Source organism: Erinaceus europaeus, chromosome 5 (assembly GCF_950295315.1).
Source record: "Erinaceus europaeus chromosome 5, mEriEur2.1, whole genome shotgun sequence".
Lineage (NCBI taxonomy): Eukaryota > Metazoa > Chordata > Mammalia > Eulipotyphla > Erinaceidae > Erinaceus > Erinaceus europaeus.
In genome coordinates, this window is record NC_080166.1 from 36,557,633 (window position 1) to 36,579,756 (window position 22,124).

The following is a 22,124-nucleotide window of genomic DNA, read 5'->3' on the forward strand; positions in this document are numbered from 1 at the left end:
ATCATTCAAGGTGATATCTCCTTTTGTACTTAGCTTGGTTGATTGGTGGATGGATAGTTGGTTGGATGGATGGATGGATGGATGGATGGATGGATGGATGGATGGACGGGTTGATGGACTGGTTTTGTAGAGGCAGAAAGCCATCTATGGGTACTTGAGACTGCTGGCATCAGAGTGCTAGTCTGCTGTCAAATGTAAAATGTCAACTCGTCAACAAATAAATTAAATAATTAAATAAACTGGGTTACAAAAAAACAACAACACGATGTCTTTGCCCTTTCTGGATATGCTATGCTGTTTGGATCTTAATAAGGAAAGCATTGTCCTGAGCAGCCCCTTGAAATTTTGGGATATTTCATTTTCCCTCCTTTTCTTTTTTATTTTGCTTTCTATTATCTTGATTTATTTATTGGAATGAGACAGTCACGAATTGAGACGGAAGGGAGGGATAGAGATTTTGAGAACCGGAGAGACACCTGCAGCACTTCTGCACCTCTTGTAAAGATTTCCCCCCTGCAGGTGGGGCCCAGGGTCTTGAACTCAGATCGTCCTACAGTGTAACATGAGTGCCTAACCAGGTGAGGCACCACCTGCTACCGTTAATGTGACATTTTTTTAGCAATGAAAAGAAATTCTCTTGGCTAGGTAAGAAATAAATAATAAGTAAATAAATAAATAAATAAACAAAAGTGGATTTGCATTTACACAGTGGAAACACACACACACACACACACACACACGGACATATTCATGTATATTACCTGTATTATGTATTTATGTATTTATTTATTTATTGCCACAAGGGGTTATTGCCACAGGTCCGTGGCAGCACCACGAATCCACTGCTCCTACGGACCATTTTCTCCCCTTTTGCTGCCCTTGTTGCGTGATTATTGTGGTTATTAAATTTATTATTATTATTGTTGTTGTTGCTGTTGTTTTTGTGATGGTTGCTGTCCTTGCAGAAGACAGAGATAAATCGAGAGAGGAGGGGAAAGAGAGATGGGGGACAGAAAGATAGGCCCCCTGCAGATCTGCTTCACTAAATAAATAAAGTTCATTTTCATTTTACTCAGTAGAAACACAGTGACCCCTATACATGTATATTACCTGAATTATTTATTTATGTATTTTTTATTTCCTTATTTATTGATTTATACATTTATTGCCTCCAGGGTTATTGTCAGGGCTAGAGGCCAGCACCACGAATCCACTGTTCCTGCTGACCACTTTTTCCCCTTTTTCTGCCCTTGTTGCCTGTTCTTTGTTGTGGTTATTATTATTATTGTTGTTGCTGTTACTGTCCTTGCATAGGACAGAGAGAAAGGGAGTGAGGAGTGGAAAGACAGAGGGGGGAGAGAAAGGTAGACCCCTAGAGGTCTGCTTCACTAGATAAATAAAAGTGCATGTACATTTACAAAGTGGAAACACAGACACATGTATACATGTATATTACCTGTATATTTTCTCTATGAGTATATATATATATATTGCTTCCAGGGTTATTGCCAGTGCTCGGTGCCTGTACCAGAATCTACTGCTCCTGTAGATCATTTATTCTCCTTTTGCTGCCCTTGTTGCTTGATCATTGTTGTGGTTCTTGTTGTTGTTGTTGTTACTGTCCGTGCACAGGACAGAGAGAAAGGGAGAGGGGAGGGGAAAAGCAGAAGGGGGAGACAATGATAGACCCCCTGACGATCTGCTTCACCCCCTGTACAGCGACTCCCCTGCAAGAGGGGTTCTGCGGGCCAGACCCCGGACCCTTCCGCCTGTCCCCTCGTTTCGCGCCACCACTGCTTTACCCTCTGACATACCGCCCAACCTCCCTGGATTTCCTTTTGACAGCAATATGTCCTGTCTATTTTTTGAATCCTCATTATCCTGAGGCTCAGTCCTGGAAATAGTGTCATGAGACAACACAGGGGGACCTCTGGAATCAGAGAGCGCCTGGAACAGCAGCAGGGGCTCTGGAGCCAGGGCAGGAGCCCCTAGCCATCCACCCTCCTCGGAGTCCACGTGCCAGCATCTTGGTCCTGCTCCCTCCCAAAAAGATTTTTTCCCTTGTTTCATAGAGAAAGAGGCATCGCACAGGAGAGTCAGGTAGCGCTAATAAAAAAATAAAAAAGCCTTTTTTTTTTTTTTTTTTACCCTTCCTGAAGGACTAGCTTCTGGGAAGCACAGGTTTTGAACCTGCAAACTCTGCTGTCTGCCTGTCTCTGAGTCCACAGGAGGAACCACTGCCCCAGCCAGACCTTGTGCTCAGAGTGGGGTGTTTTCGCCAGTCCTAGGCCTACACAGTGCACTTGGGATTGGGCGGCCTGAGATCACCCAAATGTTACATTGTAGATTGTTTGTTTGCAGTTCCGGCTCCCCAGGACATTGGACAGACCCAAGTCCCTCCAGGCCAGCCAGAGAAAAAGACTCCTCACATCCTTGGTGCAAATGGAGTGGAGGGGGAGGGGAGAGAGGTGCATGTGTGGGTTGCTCATGCCCAGGTGGGTGTGGGGGGCCGTGGCAGGCCTTGGAAGGTGGTTGAGGGGCAGAAGGAGACTGTTTGGGGGGCAGGCTGCAGGCAGGGGAGCCTCTGAATAGGTGCAGGGCTGTGTGTGAGGGTGTGGTGGCAGGGGGTTAGGGCAGGTCCCCCTGCTGGATGGTGAGATGGCAGCTGGGCTGGCCCAGGGTCCCCAGAGCTGGAGGGCAGCAGCAGGCTGGCAGGAAAGGAGTGCAGGGAGGCACACAGTAGATGACAGTTGGGGAGCTGGGGGGCAGGGGGCAAGGTCAAATGGAGGCATACCTGAGGAAGGGGAGGGGGCTGGACTGGAGAGTCGGTGGAGCTGGAGGCAGGCAGGCCCCAAGAATCAGGCACTGACAGGACCAGATACCTGCACCCACCCACTGGATAGCAGCTGCAGCAGCCAGAGCAGCAGCCCTGGCTTGCCAAGGCCAAGGGCCCTGAGTGAGTCCCTCTGAGGAGGAGGAAGAGGAGGAGGAGGAGGAGGAAGAGGTGGACGACGGCCACTGTCAGCAGGCAACGGGGTCGACAGGGGCCTCCCTCCCGTATGGAGGCCTGTGTCCAGGTGGCTGCCCGCCAAATTCAGGGCAGCTCGGGGCAGCTCAGGGCTCCCAGGGCCCTGGGGGATGTCTCTGGTTGGGGGCTGTCAGTCAGTCAGTCAGTCAGTCAGTCAGTCTGTCTGTCAGCGCACTTGCTTGGACAGGGGCCTGGCGGCCCTTGGCCCCCAACCCTGGGCTGTCAGATGCCGGCCCCGCCCCCGGACACGCCCCCACCGTGCCCCTGGCCCCAGAGCCCTGCCCACCTGTGCCGGCTTTGGCCTGGGGTTGTGGCTCTGGTGGCTGGCCACCACCCCTCTTGTCAAGTTCAGGGTGGGGGTCATGGCCTCCCTAGGGGTCAGCTGGATGGGCGGGGTCCCCGTGGCCTAGCAACCTCTCGAGCCCTCTGTGATGCCCCCCCCCAGGATTCTGTGCGCAGGCGCACTGGCACTGGGCAGCCCAACTGCCCTGCCACTAGGTCAGGTGGCAGCGCCCACACCCCAGGGCCCTGGCACAGAGGGACAGAAGGACGGGAGGACAGCTCTTAGCGACGACGGACCTCGGGGCTGGCAGCCAAGAGCAGAAAGGAGGAGTTGCGCCTGGGAGCCAAGGAGCCCGGGCCACAGCTGCCAGCATGCCTGCCTGCCTTGCTTGATGCCTGTATGCAGCCTCTGTCCAGGTGGGTTTCTCAGTTCCTCTCCTCTCCTCTCTTCTCCTCTCCTCTTTGCTCCTCTCCTCTTGTCTCTCCTCTCTTCCGGGTGCCCTGATCACCATCTCGAGCACTTCTGAAATTTTGCCTGTGACAACTGCCCACACCTCTCCTCTGCGCCCCTGACGTCACCCAGCACACAGGCTCACCTTCTCAGCCAACCCACACCCACACCCACACCCACACCCACACCCCCCACCACATTCCCAGGATCAGCCCCTCTGCCCTATTCAGCCAAACTGGCCACTTGGCAACATATCCGTGCAGGTTTGACTGTCTTAATCATTCAAGGTGATATCTCCTTTTGTACTTAGCTTGGTTGATTGGTGGATGGATAGTTGGTTGGATGGATGGATGGATGGATGGATGGATGGATGGATGGATGGATGGATGGACGGGTTGATGGACTGGTTTTGTAGAGGCAGAAAGCCATCTATGGGTACTTGAGACTGCTGGCATCAGAGTGCTAGTCTGCTGTCAAATGTAAAATGTCAACTCGTCAACAAATAAATTAAATAATTAAATAAACTGGGTTACAAAAAAACAACAACACGATGTCTTTGCCCTTTCTGGATATGCTATGCTGTTTGGATCTTAATAAGGAAAGCATTGTCCTGAGCAGCCCCTTGAAATTTTGGGATATTTCATTTTCCCTCCTTTTCTTTTTTATTTTGCTTTCTATTATCTTGATTTATTTATTGGAATGAGACAGTCACGAATTGAGACGGAAGGGAGGGATAGAGATTTTGAGAACCGGAGAGACACCTGCAGCACTTCTGCACCTCTTGTAAAGATTTCCCCCCTGCAGGTGGGGCCCAGGGTCTTGAACTCAGATCGTCCTACAGTGTAACATGAGTGCCTAACCAGGTGAGGCACCACCTGCTACCGTTAATGTGACATTTTTTTAGCAATGAAAAGAAATTCTCTTGGCTAGGTAAGAAATAAATAATAAGTAAATAAATAAATAAATAAACAAAAGTGGATTTGCATTTACACAGTGGAAACACACACACACACACACACACACACACGGACATATTCATGTATATTACCTGTATTATGTATTTATGTATTTATTTATTTATTGCCACAAGGGGTTATTGCCACAGCTCCGTGGCAGCTCCACGAATCCACTGCTCCCACGGACCATTTTCTCCCCTTTTGCTGCCCTTGTTGCGTGATTATTGTGGTTATTAAATTTATTATTATTATTGTTGTTGTTGCTGTTGTTTTTGTGATGGTTGCTGTCCTTGCAGAAGACAGAGATAAATCGAGAGAGGAGGGGAAAGAGAGATGGGGGACAGAAAGATAGGCCCCCTGCAGATCTGCTTCACTAAATAAATAAAGTTCATTTTCATTTTACTCAGTAGAAACACAGTGACCCCTATACATGTATATTACCTGAATTATTTATTTATGTATTTTTTATTTCCTTATTTATTGATTTATACATTTATTGCCTCCAGGGTTATTGTCAGGGCTAGAGGCCAGCACCACGAATCCACTGTTCCTGCTGACCACTTTTTCCCCTTTTTCTGCCCTTGTTGCCTGTTCTTTGTTGTGGTTATTATTATTATTGTTGTTGCTGTTACTGTCCTTGCATAGGACAGAGAGAAAGGGAGTGAGGAGTGGAAAGACAGAGGGGGGAGAGAAAGGTAGACCCCTAGAGGTCTGCTTCACTAGATAAATAAAAGTGCATGTACATTTACAAAGTGGAAACACAGACACATGTATACATGTATATTACCTGTATATTTTCTCTATGAGTATATATATATATATATATATATATATATATATATATATATATATATATATATTGCTTCCAGGGTTATTGCCAGTGCTCGGTGCCTGTACCTGAATCTACTGCTCCTGTAGATCATTTATTCTCCTTTTGCTGCCCTTGTTGCTTGATCATTGTTGTGGTTCTTGTTGTTGTTGTTGTTACTGTCCGTGCACAGGACAGAGAGAAAGGGAGAGGGGAGGGGAAAAGCAGAAGGGGGAGACAATGATAGACCCCCTGACGATCTGCTTCACCCCCTGTACAGCGACTCCCCTGCAAGAGGGGTTCTGCGGGCCAGACATCGGACCCTTCCGCCTGTCCCCTCGTTTCGCGCCACCACTGCTTTACCCTCTGACATACCGCCCAACCTCCCTGGATTTCCTTTTGACAGCAATATGTCCTGTCTATTTTTTGAATCCTCATTATCCTGAGGCTCAGTCCTGGAAATAGTGTCATGAGACAACACAGGGGGACCTCTGGAATCAGAGAGCGCCTGGAACAGCAGCAGGGGCTCTGGAGCCAGGGCAGGAGCCCCTAGCCATCCACCCTCCTCGGAGTCCACGTGCCAGCATCTTGGTCCTGCTCCCTCCCAAAAAGATTTTTTCCCTTGTTTCATAGAGAAAGAGGCATCGCACAGGAGAGTCAGGTAGCGCTAATAAAAAAATAAAAAAGCCTTTTTTTTTATTTTTTTATTTTTTTTTTACCCTTCCTGAAGGACTAGCTTCTGGGAAGCACAGGTTTTGAACCTGCAAACTCTGCTGTCTGCCTGTCTCTGAGTCCACAGGAGGAACCACTGCCCCAGCCAGACCTTGTGCTCAGAGTGGGGTGTTTTCGCCAGTCCTAGGCCTACACAGTGCACTTGGGATTGGGCGGCCTGAGATCACCCAAATGTTACATTGTAGATTGTTTGTTTGCAGTTCCGGCTCCCCAGGACATTGGACAGACCCAAGTCCCTCCAGGCCAGCCAGAGAAAAAGACTCCTCACATCCTTGGTGCAAATGGAGTGGAGGGGGAGGGGAGAGAGGTGCATGTGTGGGTTGCTCATGCCCAGGTGGGTGTGGGGGGCCGTGGCAGGCCTTGGAAGGTGGTTGAGGGGCAGAAGGAGACTGTTTGGGGGGCAGGCTGCAGGCAGGGGAGCCTCTGAATAGGTGCAGGGCTGTGTGTGAGGGTGTGGTGGCAGGGGGTTAGGGCAGGTCCCCCTGCTGGATGGTGAGATGGCAGCTGGGCTGGCCCAGGGTCCCCAGAGCTGGAGGGCAGCAGCAGGCTGGCAGGAAAGGAGTGCAGGGAGGCACACAGTAGATGACAGTTGGGGAGCTGGGGGGCAGGGGGCAAGGTCAAATGGAGGCATACCTGAGGAAGGGGAGGGGGCTGGACTGGAGAGTCGGTGGAGCTGGAGGCAGGCAGGCCCCAAGAATCAGGCACTGACAGGACCAGATACCTGCACCCACCCACTGGATAGCAGCTGCAGCAGCCAGAGCAGCAGCCCTGGCTTGCCAAGGCCAAGGGCCCTGAGTGAGTCCCTCTGAGGAGGAGGAAGAGGAGGAGGAGGAGGAGGAAGAGGTGGACGACGGCCACTGTCAGCAGGCAACGGGGTCGACAGGGGCCTCCCTCCCGTATGGAGGCCTGTGTCCAGGTGGCTGCCCGCCAAATTCAGGGCAGCTCGGGGCAGCTCAGGGCTCCCAGGGCCCTGGGGGATGTCTCTGGTTGGGGGCTGTCAGTCAGTCAGTCAGTCAGTCAGTCAGTCAGTCAGTCAGTCAGTCAGTCAGTCAGTCAGTCTGTCTGTCAGCGCACTTGCTTGGACAGGGGCCTGGCGGCCCTTGGCCCCCAACCCTGGGCTGTCAGATGCCGGCCCCGCCCCCGGACACGCCCCCACCGTGCCCCTGGCCCCAGAGCCCTGCCCACCTGTGCCGGCTTTGGCCTGGGGTTGTGGCTCTGGTGGCTGGCCACCACCCCTCTTGTCAAGTTCAGGGTGGGGGTCATGGCCTCCCTAGGGGTCAGCTGGATGGGCGGGGTCCCCGTGGCCTAGCAACCTCTCGAGCCCTCTGTGATGCCCCCCCCCCAGGATTCTGTGCGCAGGCGCACTGGCACTGGGCAGCCCAACTGCCCTGCCACTAGGTCAGGTGGCAGCGCCCACACCCCAGGGCCCTGGCACAGAGGGACAGAAGGACGGGAGGACAGCTCTTAGCGACGACGGACCTCGGGGCTGGCAGCCAAGAGCAGAAAGGAGGAGTTGCGCCTGGGAGCCAAGGAGCCCGGGCCACAGCTGCCAGCATGCCTGCCTGCCTTGCTTGATGCCTGTATGCAGCCTCTGTCCAGGTGGGTTTCTCAGTTCCTCTCCTCTCCTCTCTTCTCCTCTCCTCTTTGCTCCTCTCCTCTTGTCTCTCCTCTCTTCCGGGTGCCCTGATCACCATCTCGAGCACTTCTGAAATTTTGCCTGTGACAACTGCCCACACCTCTCCTCTGCGCCCCTGACGTCACCCAGCACACAGGCTCACCTTCTCAGCCAACCCACACCCACACCCACACCCACACCCACACCCCCCACCACATTCCCAGGATCAGCCCCTCTGCCCTATTCAGCCAAACTGGCCACTTGGCAACATATCCGTGCAGGTTTGACTGTCTTAATCATTCAAGGTGATATCTCCTTTTGTACTTAGCTTGGTTGATTGGTGGATGGATAGTTGGTTGGATGGATGGATGGATGGATGGATGGATGGATGGATGGATGGATGGATGGACGGGTTGATGGACTGGTTTTGTAGAGGCAGAAAGCCATCTATGGGTACTTGAGACTGCTGGCATCAGAGTGCTAGTCTGCTGTCAAATGTAAAATGTCAACTCGTCAACAAATAAATTAAATAATTAAATAAACTGGGTTACAAAAAAACAACAACACGATGTCTTTGCCCTTTCTGGATATGCTATGCTGTTTGGATCTTAATAAGGAAAGCATTGTCCTGAGCAGCCCCTTGAAATTTTGGGATATTTCATTTTCCCTCCTTTTCTTTTTTATTTTGCTTTCTATTATCTTGATTTATTTATTGGAATGAGACAGTCACGAATTGAGACGGAAGGGAGGGATAGAGATTTTGAGAACCGGAGAGACACCTGCAGCACTTCTGCACCTCTTGTAAAGATTTCCCCCCTGCAGGTGGGGCCCAGGGTCTTGAACTCAGATCGTCCTACAGTGTAACATGAGTGCCTAACCAGGTGAGGCACCACCTGCTACCGTTAATGTGACATTTTTTTAGCAATGAAAAGAAATTCTCTTGGCTAGGTAAGAAATAAATAATAAGTAAATAAATAAATAAATAAACAAAAGTGGATTTGCATTTACACAGTGGAAACACACACACACACACACACACACACACGGACATATTCATGTATATTACCTGTATTATGTATTTATGTATTTATTTATTTATTGCCACAAGGGGTTATTGCCACAGCTCCGTGGCAGCTCCACGAATCCACTGCTCCCACGGACCATTTTCTCCCCTTTTGCTGCCCTTGTTGCGTGATTATTGTGGTTATTAAATTTATTATTATTATTTTTGTTGTTGCTGTTGTTTTTGTGATGGTTGCTGTCCTTGCAGAAGACAGAGATAAATCGAGAGAGGAGGGGAAAGAGAGATGGGGGACAGAAAGATAGGCCCCCTGCAGATCTGCTTCACTAAATAAATAAAGTTCATTTTCATTTTACTCAGTAGAAACACAGTGACCCCTATACATGTATATTACCTGAATTATTTATTTATGTATTTTTTATTTCCTTATTTATTGATTTATACATTTATTGCCTCCAGGGTTATTGTCAGGGCTAGAGGCCAGCACCACGAATCCACTGTTCCTGCTGACCACTTTTTCCCCTTTTTCTGCCCTTGTTGCCTGTTCTTTGTTGTGGTTATTATTATTATTGTTGTTGCTGTTACTGTCCTTGCATAGGACAGAGAGAAAGGGAGTGAGGAGTGGAAAGACAGAGGGGGGAGAGAAAGGTAGACCCCTAGAGGTCTGCTTCACTAGATAAATAAAAGTGCATGTACATTTACAAAGTGGAAACACAGACACATGTATACATGTATATTACCTGTATATTTTCTCTATGAGTATATATATATATATATATATATATATATTGCTTCCAGGGTTATTGCCAGTGCTCGGTGCCTGTACCAGAATCTACTGCTCCTGTAGATCATTTATTCTCCTTTTGCTGCCCTTGTTGCTTGATCATTGTTGTGGTTCTTGTTGTTGTTGTTGTTACTGTCCGTGCACAGGACAGAGAGAAAGGGAGAGGGGAGGGGAAAAGCAGAAGGGGGAGACAATGATAGACCCCCTGACGATCTGCTTCACCCCCTGTACAGCGACTCCCCTGCAAGAGGGGTTCTGCGGGCCAGACATCGGACCCTTCCGCCTGTCCCCTCGTTTCGCGCCACCACTGCTTTACCCTCTGACATACCGCCCAACCTCCCTGGATTTCCTTTTGACAGCAATATGTCCTGTCTATTTTTTGAATCCTCATTATCCTGAGGCTCAGTCCTGGAAATAGTGTCATGAGACAACACAGGGGGACCTCTGGAATCAGAGAGCGCCTGGAACAGCAGCAGGGGCTCTGGAGCCAGGGCAGGAGCCCCTAGCCATCCACCCTCCTCGGAGTCCACGTGCCAGCATCTTGGTCCTGCTCCCTCCCAAAAAGATTTTTTCCCTTGTTTCATAGAGAAAGAGGCATCGCACAGGAGAGTCAGGTAGCGCTAATAAAAAAATAAAAAAGCCTTTTTTTTTATTTTTTTATTTTTTTTTTACCCTTCCTGAAGGACTAGCTTCTGGGAAGCACAGGTTTTGAACCTGCAAACTCTGCTGTCTGCCTGTCTCTGAGTCCACAGGAGGAACCACTGCCCCAGCCAGACCTTGTGCTCAGAGTGGGGTGTTTTCGCCAGTCCTAGGCCTACACAGTGCACTTGGGATTGGGCGGCCTGAGATCACCCAAATGTTACATTGTAGATTGTTTGTTTGCAGTTCCGGCTCCCCAGGACATTGGACAGACCCAAGTCCCTCCAGGCCAGCCAGAGAAAAAGACTCCTCACATCCTTGGTGCAAATGGAGTGGAGGGGGAGGGGAGAGAGGTGCATGTGTGGGTTGCTCATGCCCAGGTGGGTGTGGGGGGCCGTGGCAGGCCTTGGAAGGTGGTTGAGGGGCAGAAGGAGACTGTTTGGGGGGCAGGCTGCAGGCAGGGGAGCCTCTGAATAGGTGCAGGGCTGTGTGTGAGGGTGTGGTGGCAGGGGGTTAGGGCAGGTCCCCCTGCTGGATGGTGAGATGGCAGCTGGGCTGGCCCAGGGTCCCCAGAGCTGGAGGGCAGCAGCAGGCTGGCAGGAAAGGAGTGCAGGGAGGCACACAGTAGATGACAGTTGGGGAGCTGGGGGGCAGGGGGCAAGGTCAAATGGAGGCATACCTGAGGAAGGGGAGGGGGCTGGACTGGAGAGTTGGTGGAGCTGGAGGCAGGCAGGCCCCAAGAATCAGGCACTGACAGGACCAGATACCTGCACCCACCCACTGGATAGCAGCTGCAGCAGCCAGAGCAGCAGCCCTGGCTTGCCAAGGCCAAGGGCCCTGAGTGAGTCCCTCTGAGGAGGAGGAAGAGGAGGAGGAGGAGGAGGAAGAGGTGGACGACGGCCACTGTCAGCAGGCAACGGGGTCGACAGGGGCCTCCCTCCCGTATGGAGGCCTGTGTCCAGGTGGCTGCCCGCCAAATTCAGGGCAGCTCGGGGCAGCTCAGGGCTCCCAGGGCCCTGGGGGATGTCTCTGGTTGGGGGCTGTCAGTCAGTCAGTCAGTCAGTCAGTCAGTCAGTCAGTCAGTCAGTCAGTCAGTCAGTCAGTCAGTCAGTCAGTCTGTCTGTCAGCGCACTTGCTTGGACAGGGGCCTGGCGGCCCTTGGCCCCCAACCCTGGGCTGTCAGATGCCGGCCCCGCCCCCGGACACGCCCCCACCGTGCCCCTGGCCCCAGAGCCCTGCCCACCTGTGCCGGCTTTGGCCTGGGGTTGTGGCTCTGGTGGCTGGCCACCACCCCTCTTGTCAAGTTCAGGGTGGGGGTCATGGCCTCCCTAGGGGTCAGCTGGATGGGCGGGGTCCCCGTGGCCTAGCAACCTCTCGAGCCCTCTGTGATGCCCCCCCCCCAGGATTCTGTGCGCAGGCGCACTGGCACTGGGCAGCCCAACTGCCCTGCCACTAGGTCAGGTGGCAGCGCCCACACCCCAGGGCCCTGGCACAGAGGGACAGAAGGACGGGAGGACAGCTCTTAGCGACGACGGACCTCGGGGCTGGCAGCCAAGAGCAGAAAGGAGGAGTTGCGCCTGGGAGCCAAGGAGCCCGGGCCACAGCTGCCAGCATGCCTGCCTGCCTTGCTTGATGCCTGTATGCAGCCTCTGTCCAGGTGGGTTTCTCAGTTCCTCTCCTCTCCTCTCTTCTCCTCTCCTCTTTGCTCCTCTCCTCTTGTCTCTCCTCTCTTCCGGGTGCCCTGATCACCATCTCGAGCACTTCTGAAATTTTGCCTGTGACAACTGCCCACACCTCTCCTCTGCGCCCCTGACGTCACCCAGCACACAGGCTCACCTTCTCAGCCAACCCACACCCACACCCACACCCACACCCACACCCCCCACCACATTCCCAGGATCAGCCCCTCTGCCCTATTCAGCCAAACTGGCCACTTGGCAACATATCCGTGCAGGTTTGACTGTCTTAATCATTCAAGGTGATATCTCCTTTTGTACTTAGCTTGGTTGATTGGTGGATGGATAGTTGGTTGGATGGATGGATGGATGGATGGATGGATGGATGGATGGATGGATGGATGGACGGGTTGATGGACTGGTTTTGTAGAGGCAGAAAGCCATCTATGGGTACTTGAGACTGCTGGCATCAGAGTGCTAGTCTGCTGTCAAATGTAAAATGTCAACTCGTCAACAAATAAATTAAATAATTAAATAAACTGGGTTACAAAAAAACAACAACACGATGTCTTTGCCCTTTCTGGATATGCTATGCTGTTTGGATCTTAATAAGGAAAGCATTGTCCTGAGCAGCCCCTTGAAATTTTGGGATATTTCATTTTCCCTCCTTTTCTTTTTTATTTTGCTTTCTATTATCTTGATTTATTTATTGGAATGAGACAGTCACGAATTGAGACGGAAGGGAGGGATAGAGATTTTGAGAACCGGAGAGACACCTGCAGCACTTCTGCACCTCTTGTAAAGATTTCCCCCCTGCAGGTGGGGCCCAGGGTCTTGAACTCAGATCGTCCTACAGTGTAACATGAGTGCCTAACCAGGTGAGGCACCACCTGCTACCGTTAATGTGACATTTTTTTAGCAATGAAAAGAAATTCTCTTGGCTAGGTAAGAAATAAATAATAAGTAAATAAATAAATAAATAAACAAAAGTGGATTTGCATTTACACAGTGGAAACACACACACACACACACACACACACACGGACATATTCATGTATATTACCTGTATTATGTATTTATGTATTTATTTATTTATTGCCACAAGGGGTTATTGCCACAGCTCCGTGGCAGCTCCACGAATCCACTGCTCCCACGGACCATTTTCTCCCCTTTTGCTGCCCTTGTTGCGTGATTATTGTGGTTATTAAATTTATTATTATTATTGTTGTTGTTGCTGTTGTTTTTGTGATGGTTGCTGTCCTTGCAGAAGACAGAGATAAATCGAGAGAGGAGGGGAAAGAGAGATGGGGGACAGAAAGATAGGCCCCCTGCAGATCTGCTTCACTAAATAAATAAAGTTCATTTTCATTTTACTCAGTAGAAACACAGTGACCCCTATACATGTATATTACCTGAATTATTTATTTATGTATTTTTTATTTCCTTATTTATTGATTTATACATTTATTGCCTCCAGGGTTATTGTCAGGGCTAGAGGCCAGCACCACGAATCCACTGTTCCTGCTGACCACTTTTTCCCCTTTTTCTGCCCTTGTTGCCTGTTCTTTGTTGTGGTTATTATTATTATTGTTGTTGCTGTTACTGTCCTTGCATAGGACAGAGAGAAAGGGAGTGAGGAGTGGAAAGACAGAGGGGGGAGAGAAAGGTAGACCCCTAGAGGTCTGCTTCACTAGATAAATAAAAGTGCATGTACATTTACAAAGTGGAAACACAGACACATGTATACATGTATATTACCTGTATATTTTCTCTATGAGTATATATATATATATATATATATATATATATATATATATATATTGCTTCCAGGGTTATTGCCAGTGCTCGGTGCCTGTACCAGAATCTACTGCTCCTGTAGATCATTTATTCTCCTTTTGCTGCCCTTGTTGCTTGATCATTGTTGTGGTTCTTGTTGTTGTTGTTGTTACTGTCCGTGCACAGGACAGAGAGAAAGGGAGAGGGGAGGGGAAAAGCAGAAGGGGGAGACAATGATAGACCCCCTGACGATCTGCTTCACCCCCTGTACAGCGACTCCCCTGCAAGAGGGGTTCTGCGGGCCAGACATCGGACCCTTCCGCCTGTCCCCTCGTTTCGCGCCACCACTGCTTTACCCTCTGACATACCGCCCAACCTCCCTGGATTTCCTTTTGACAGCAATATGTCCTGTCTATTTTTTGAATCCTCATTATCCTGAGGCTCAGTCCTGGAAATAGTGTCATGAGACAACACAGGGGGACCTCTGGAATCAGAGAGCGCCTGGAACAGCAGCAGGGGCTCTGGAGCCAGGGCAGGAGCCCCTAGCCATCCACCCTCCTCGGAGTCCACGTGCCAGCATCTTGGTCCTGCTCCCTCCCAAAAAGATTTTTTCCCTTGTTTCATAGAGAAAGAGGCATCGCACAGGAGAGTCAGGTAGCGCTAATAAAAAAATAAAAAAGCCTTTTTTTTTATTTTTTTATTTTTTTTTTACCCTTCCTGAAGGACTAGCTTCTGGGAAGCACAGGTTTTGAACCTGCAAACTCTGCTGTCTGCCTGTCTCTGAGTCCACAGGAGGAACCACTGCCCCAGCCAGACCTTGTGCTCAGAGTGGGGTGTTTTCGCCAGTCCTAGGCCTACACAGTGCACTTGGGATTGGGCGGCCTGAGATCACCCAAATGTTACATTGTAGATTGTTTGTTTGCAGTTCCGGCTCCCCAGGACATTGGACAGACCCAAGTCCCTCCAGGCCAGCCAGAGAAAAAGACTCCTCACATCCTTGGTGCAAATGGAGTGGAGGGGGAGGGGAGAGAGGTGCATGTGTGGGTTGCTCATGCCCAGGTGGGTGTGGGGGGCCGTGGCAGGCCTTGGAAGGTGGTTGAGGGGCAGAAGGAGACTGTTTGGGGGGCAGGCTGCAGGCAGGGGAGCCTCTGAATAGGTGCAGGGCTGTGTGTGAGGGTGTGGTGGCAGGGGGTTAGGGCAGGTCCCCCTGCTGGATGGTGAGATGGCAGCTGGGCTGGCCCAGGGTCCCCAGAGCTGGAGGGCAGCAGCAGGCTGGCAGGAAAGGAGTGCAGGGAGGCACACAGTAGATGACAGTTGGGGAGCTGGGGGGCAGGGGGCAAGGTCAAATGGAGGCATACCTGAGGAAGGGGAGGGGGCTGGACTGGAGAGTCGGTGGAGCTGGAGGCAGGCAGGCCCCAAGAATCAGGCACTGACAGGACCAGATACCTGCACCCACCCACTGGATAGCAGCTGCAGCAGCCAGAGCAGCAGCCCTGGCTTGCCAAGGCCAAGGGCCCTGAGTGAGTCCCTCTGAGGAGGAGGAAGAGGAGGAGGAGGAGGAGGAAGAGGTGGACGACGGCCACTGTCAGCAGGCAACGGGGTCGACAGGGGCCTCCCTCCCGTATGGAGGCCTGTGTCCAGGTGGCTGCCCGCCAAATTCAGGGCAGCTCGGGGCAGCTCAGGGCTCCCAGGGCCCTGGGGGATGTCTCTGGTTGGGGGCTGTCAGTCAGTCAGTCAGTCAGTCAGTCAGTCAGTCAGTCAGTCAGTCAGTCAGTCAGTCTGTCTGTCAGCGCACTTGCTTGGACAGGGGCCTGGCGGCCCTTGGCCCCCAACCCTGGGCTGTCAGATGCCGGCCCCGCCCCCGGACACGCCCCCACCGTGCCCCTGGCCCCAGAGCCCTGCCCACCTGTGCCGGCTTTGGCCTGGGGTTGTGGCTCTGGTGGCTGGCCACCACCCCTCTTGTCAAGTTCAGGGTGGGGGTCATGGCCTCCCTAGGGGTCAGCTGGATGGGCGGGGTCCCCGTGGCCTAGCAACCTCTCGAGCCCTCTGTGATGCCCCCCCCCCAGGATTCTGTGCGCAGGCGCACTGGCACTGGGCAGCCCAACTGCCCTGCCACTAGGTCAGGTGGCAGCGCCCACACCCCAGGGCCCTGGCACAGAGGGACAGAAGGACGGGAGGACAGCTCTTAGCGACGACGGACCTCGGGGCTGGCAGCCAAGAGCAGAAAGGAGGAGTTGCGCCTGGGAGCCAAGGAGCCCGGGCCACAGCTGCCAGCATGCCTGCCTGCCTTGCTTGATGCCTGTATGCAGCCTCTGTCCAGGTGGGTTTCTCAGTTCCTCTCCTCTCCTCTCTTCTCCTCTCCTCTTTGCTCCTCTCCTCTTGTCTCTCCTCTCTTCCGGGTGCCCTGATCACCATCTCGAGCACTTCTGAAATTTTGCCTGTGACAACTGCCCACACCTCTCCTCTGCGCCCCTGACGTCACCCAGCACACAGGCTCACCTTCTCAGCCAACCCACACCCACACCCACACCCACACCCACACCCCCCACCACATTCCCAGGATCAGCCCCTCTGCCCTATTCAGCCAAACTGGCCACTTGGCAACATATCCGTGCAGGTTTGACTGTCTTAATCATTCAAGGTGATATCTCCTTTTGTACTTAGCTTGGTTGATTGGTGGATGGATAGTTGGTTGGATGGATGGATGGATGGATGGATGGATGGATGGATGGATGGATGGATGGACGGGTTGATGGACTGGTTTTGTAGAGGCAGAAAGCCATCTATGGGTACTTGAGACTGCTGGCATCAGAGTGCTAGTCTGCTGTCAAATGTAAAATGTCAACTCGTCAACAAATAAATTAAATAATTAAATAAACTGGGTTACAAAAAAACAACAACACGATGTCTTTGCCCTTTCTGGATATGCTATGCTGTTTGGATCTTAATAAGGAAAGCATTGTCCTGAGCAGCCCCTTGAAATTTTGGGATATTTCATTTTCCCTCCTTTTCTTTTTTATTTTGCTTTCTATTATCTTGATTTATTTATTGGAATGAGACAGTCACGAATTGAGACGGAAGGGAGGGATAGAGATTTTGAGAACCGGAGAGACACCTGCAGCACTTCTGCACCTCTTGTAAAGATTTCCCCCCTGCAGGTGGGGCCCAGGGTCTTGAACTCAGATCGTCCTACAGTGTAACATGAGTGCCTAACCAGGTGAGGCACCACCTGCTACCGTTAATGTGACATTTTTTTAGCAATGAAAAGAAATTCTCTTGGCTAGGTAAGAAATAAATAATAAGTAAATAAATAAATAAATAAACAAAAGTGGATTTGCATTTACACAGTGGAAACACACACACACACACACACACACACGGACATATTCATGTATATTACCTGTATTATGTATTTATGTATTTATTTATTTATTGCCACAAGGGGTTATTGCCACAGCTCCGTGGCAGCTCCACGAATCCACTGCTCCCACGGACCATTTTCTCCCCTTTTGCTGCCCTTGTTGCGTGATTATTGTGGTTATTAAATTTATTATTATTATTGTTGTTGTTGCTGTTGTTTTTGTGATGGTTGCTGTCCTTGCAGAAGACAGAGATAAATCGAGAGAGGAGGGGAAAGAGAGATGGGGGACAGAAAGATAGGCCCCCTGCAGATCTGCTTCACTAAATAAATAAAGTTCATTTTCATTTTACTCAGTAGAAACACAGTGACCCCTATACATGTATATTACCTGAATTATTTATTTATGTATTTTTTATTTCCTTATTTATTGATTTATACATTTATTGCCTCCAGGGTTATTGTCAGGGCTAGAGGCCAGCACCACGAATCCACTGTTCCTGCTGACCACTTTTTCCCCTTTTTCTGCCCTTGTTGCCTGTTCTTTGTTGTGGTTATTATTATTATTGTTGTTGCTGTTACTGTCCTTGCATAGGACAGAGAGAAAGGGAGTGAGGAGTGGAAAGACAGAGGGGGGAGAGAAAGGTAGACCCCTAGAGGTCTGCTTCACTAGATAAATAAAAGTGCATGTACATTTACAAAGTGGAAACACAGACACATGTATACATGTATATTACCTGTATATTTTCTCTATGAGTATATATATATATATATATATATATATATATATATATATATATATATATTGCTTCCAGGGTTATTGCCAGTGCTCGGTGCCTGTACCTGAATCTACTGCTCCTGTAGATCATTTATTCTCCTTTTGCTGCCCTTGTTGCTTGATCATTGTTGTGGTTCTTGTTGTTGTTGTTGTTACTGTCCGTGCACAGGACAGAGAGAAAGGGAGAGGGGAGGGGAAAAGCAGAAGGGGGAGACAATGATAGACCCCCTGACGATCTGCTTCACCCCCTGTACAGCGACTCCCCTGCAAGAGGGGTTCTGCGGGCCAGACATCGGACCCTTCCGCCTGTCCCCTCGTTTCGCGCCACCACTGCTTTACCCTCTGACATACCGCCCAACCTCCCTGGATTTCCTTTTGACAGCAATATGTCCTGTCTATTTTTTGAATCCTCATTATCCTGAGGCTCAGTCCTGGAAATAGTGTCATGAGACAACACAGGGGGACCTCTGGAATCAGAGAGCGCCTGGAACAGCAGCAGGGGCTCTGGAGCCAGGGCAGGAGCCCCTAGCCATCCACCCTCCTCGGAGTCCACGTGCCAGCATCTTGGTCCTGCTCCCTCCCAAAAAGATTTTTTCCCTTGTTTCATAGAGAAAGAGGCATCGCACAGGAGAGTCAGGTAGCGCTAATAAAAAAATAAAAAAGCCTTTTTTTTTATTTTTTTATTTTTTTTTTACCCTTCCTGAAGGACTAGCTTCTGGGAAGCACAGGTTTTGAACCTGCAAACTCTGCTGTCTGCCTGTCTCTGAGTCCACAGGAGGAACCACTGCCCCAGCCAGACCTTGTGCTCAGAGTGGGGTGTTTTCGCCAGTCCTAGGCCTACACAGTGCACTTGGGATTGGGCGGCCTGAGATCACCCAAATGTTACATTGTAGATTGTTTGTTTGCAGTTCCGGCTCCCCAGGACATTGGACAGACCCAAGTCCCTCCAGGCCAGCCAGAGAAAAAGACTCCTCACATCCTTGGTGCAAATGGAGTGGAGGGGGAGGGGAGAGAGGTGCATGTGTGGGTTGCTCATGCCCAGGTGGGTGTGGGGGGCCGTGGCAGGCCTTGGAAGGTGGTTGAGGGGCAGAAGGAGACTGTTTGGGGGGCAGGCTGCAGGCAGGGGAGCCTCTGAATAGGTGCAGGGCTGTGTGTGAGGGTGTGGTGGCAGGGGGTTAGGGCAGGTCCCCCTGCTGGATGGTGAGATGGCAGCTGGGCTGGCCCAGGGTCCCCAGAGCTGGAGGGCAGCAGCAGGCTGGCAGGAAAGGAGTGCAGGGAGGCACACAGTAGATGACAGTTGGGGAGCTGGGGGGCAGGGGGCAAGGTCAAATGGAGGCATACCTGAGGAAGGGGAGGGGGCTGGACTGGAGAGTCGGTGGAGCTGGAGGCAGGCAGGCCCCAAGAATCAGGCACTGACAGGACCAGATACCTGCACCCACCCACTGGATAGCAGCTGCAGCAGCCAGAGCAGCAGCCCTGGCTTGCCAAGGCCAAGGGCCCTGAGTGAGTCCCTCTGAGGAGGAGGAAGAGGAGGAGGAGGAGGAGGAAGAGGTGGACGACGGCCACTGTCAGCAGGCAACGGGGTCGACAGGGGCCTCCCTCCCGTATGGAGGCCTGTGTCCAGGTGGCTGCCCGCCAAATTCAGGGCAGCTCGGGGCAGCTCAGGGCTCCCAGGGCCCTGGGGGATGTCTCTGGTTGGGGGCTGTCAGTCAGTCAGTCAGTCAGTCAGTCAGTCAGTCAGTCAGTCAGTCAGTCAGTCAGTCTGTCTGTCAGCGCACTTGCTTGGACAGGGGCCTGGCGGCCCTTGGCCCCCAACCCTGGGCTGTCAGATGCCGGCCCCGCCCCCGGACACGCCCCCACCGTGCCCCTGGCCCCAGAGCCCTGCCCACCTGTGCCGGCTTTGGCCTGGGGTTGTGGCTCTGGTGGCTGGCCACCACCCCTCTTGTCAAGTTCAGGGTGGGGGTCATGGCCTCCCTAGGGGTCAGCTGGATGGGCGGGGTCCCCGTGGCCTAGCAACCTCTCGAGCCCTCTGTGATGCCCCCCCCCCAGGATTCTGTGCGCAGGCGCACTGGCACTGGGCAGCCCAACTGCCCTGCCACTAGGTCAGGTGGCAGCGCCCACACCCCAGGGCCCTGGCACAGAGGGACAGAAGGACGGGAGGACAGCTCTTAGCGACGACGGACCTCGGGGCTGGCAGCCAAGAGCAGAAAGGAGGAGTTGCGCCTGGGAGCCAAGGAGCCCGGGCCACAGCTGCCAGCATGCCTGCCTGCCTTGCTTGATGCCTGTATGCAGCCTCTGTCCAGGTGGGTTTCTCAGTTCCTCTCCTCTCCTCTCTTCTCCTCTCCTCTTTGCTCCTCTCCTCTTGTCTCTCCTCTCTTCCGGGTGCCCTGATCACCATCTCGAGCACTTCTGAAATTTTGCCTGTGACAACTGCCCACACCTCTCCTCTGCGCCCCTGACGTCACCCAGCACACAGGCTCACCTTCTCAGCCAACCCACACCCACACCCACACCCACACCCACACCCCCCACCACATTCCCAGGATCAGCCCCTCTGCCCTATTCAGCCAAACTGGCCACTTGGCAACATATCCGTGCAGGTTTGACTGTCTTAATCATTCAAGGTGATATCTCCTTTTGTACTTAGCTTGGTTGATTGGTGGATGGATAGTTGGTTGGATGGATGGATGGATGGATGGATGGATGGATGGATGGATGGATGGATGGACGGGTTGATGGACTGGTTTTGTAGAGGCAGAAAGCCATCTATGGGTACTTGAGACTGCTGGCATCAGAGTGCTAGTCTGCTGTCAAATGTAAAATGTCAACTCGTCAACAAATAAATTAAATAATTAAATAAACTGGGTTACAAAAAAACAACAACACGATGTCTTTGCCCTTTCTGGATATGCTATGCTGTTTGGATCTTAATAAGGAAAGCATTGTCCTGAGCAGCCCCTTGAAATTTTGGGATATTTCATTTTCCCTCCTTTTCTTTTTTATTTTGCTTTCTATTATCTTGATTTATTTATTGGAATGAGACAGTCACGAATTGAGACGGAAGGGAGGGATAGAGATTTTGAGAACCGGAGAGACACCTGCAGCACTTCTGCACCTCTTGTAAAGATTTCCCCCCTGCAGGTGGGGCCCAGGGTCTTGAACTCAGATCGTCCTACAGTGTAACATGAGTGCCTAACCAGGTGAGGCACCACCTGCTACCGTTAATGTGACATTTTTTTAGCAATGAAAAGAAATTCTCTTGGCTAGGTAAGAAATAAATAATAAGTAAATAAATAAATAAATAAACAAAAGTGGATTTGCATTTACACAGTGGAAACACACACACACACACACACACACACACGGACATATTCATGTATATTACCTGTATTATGTATTTATGTATTTATTTATTTATTGCCACAAGGGGTTATTGCCACAGCTCCGTGGCAGCTCCACGAATCCACTGCTCCCACGGACCATTTTCTCCCCTTTTGCTGCCCTTGTTGCGTGATTATTGTGGTTATTAAATTTATTATTATTATTGTTGTTGTTGCTGTTGTTTTTGTGATGGTTGCTGTCCTTGCAGAAGACAGAGATAAATCGAGAGAGGAGGGGAAAGAGAGATGGGGGACAGAAAGATAGGCCCCCTGCAGATCTGCTTCACTAAATAAATAAAGTTCATTTTCATTTTACTCAGTAGAAACACAGTGACCCCTATACATGTATATTACCTGAATTATTTATTTATGTATTTTTTATTTCCTTATTTATTGATTTATACATTTATTGCCTCCAGGGTTATTGTCAGGGCTAGAGGCCAGCACCACGAATCCACTGTTCCTGCTGACCACTTTTTCCCCTTTTTCTGCCCTTGTTGCCTGTTCTTTGTTGTGGTTATTATTATTATTGTTGTTGCTGTTACTGTCCTTGCATAGGACAGAGAGAAAGGGAGTGAGGAGTGGAAAGACAGAGGGGGGAGAGAAAGGTAGACCCCTAGAGGTCTGCTTCACTAGATAAATAAAAGTGCATGTACATTTACAAAGTGGAAACACAGACACATGTATACATGTATATTACCTGTATATTTTCTCTATGAGTATATATATATATATATATATATATATATATATATATATATATATTGCTTCCAGGGTTATTGCCAGTGCTCGGTGCCTGTACCAGAATCTACTGCTCCTGTAGATCATTTATTCTCCTTT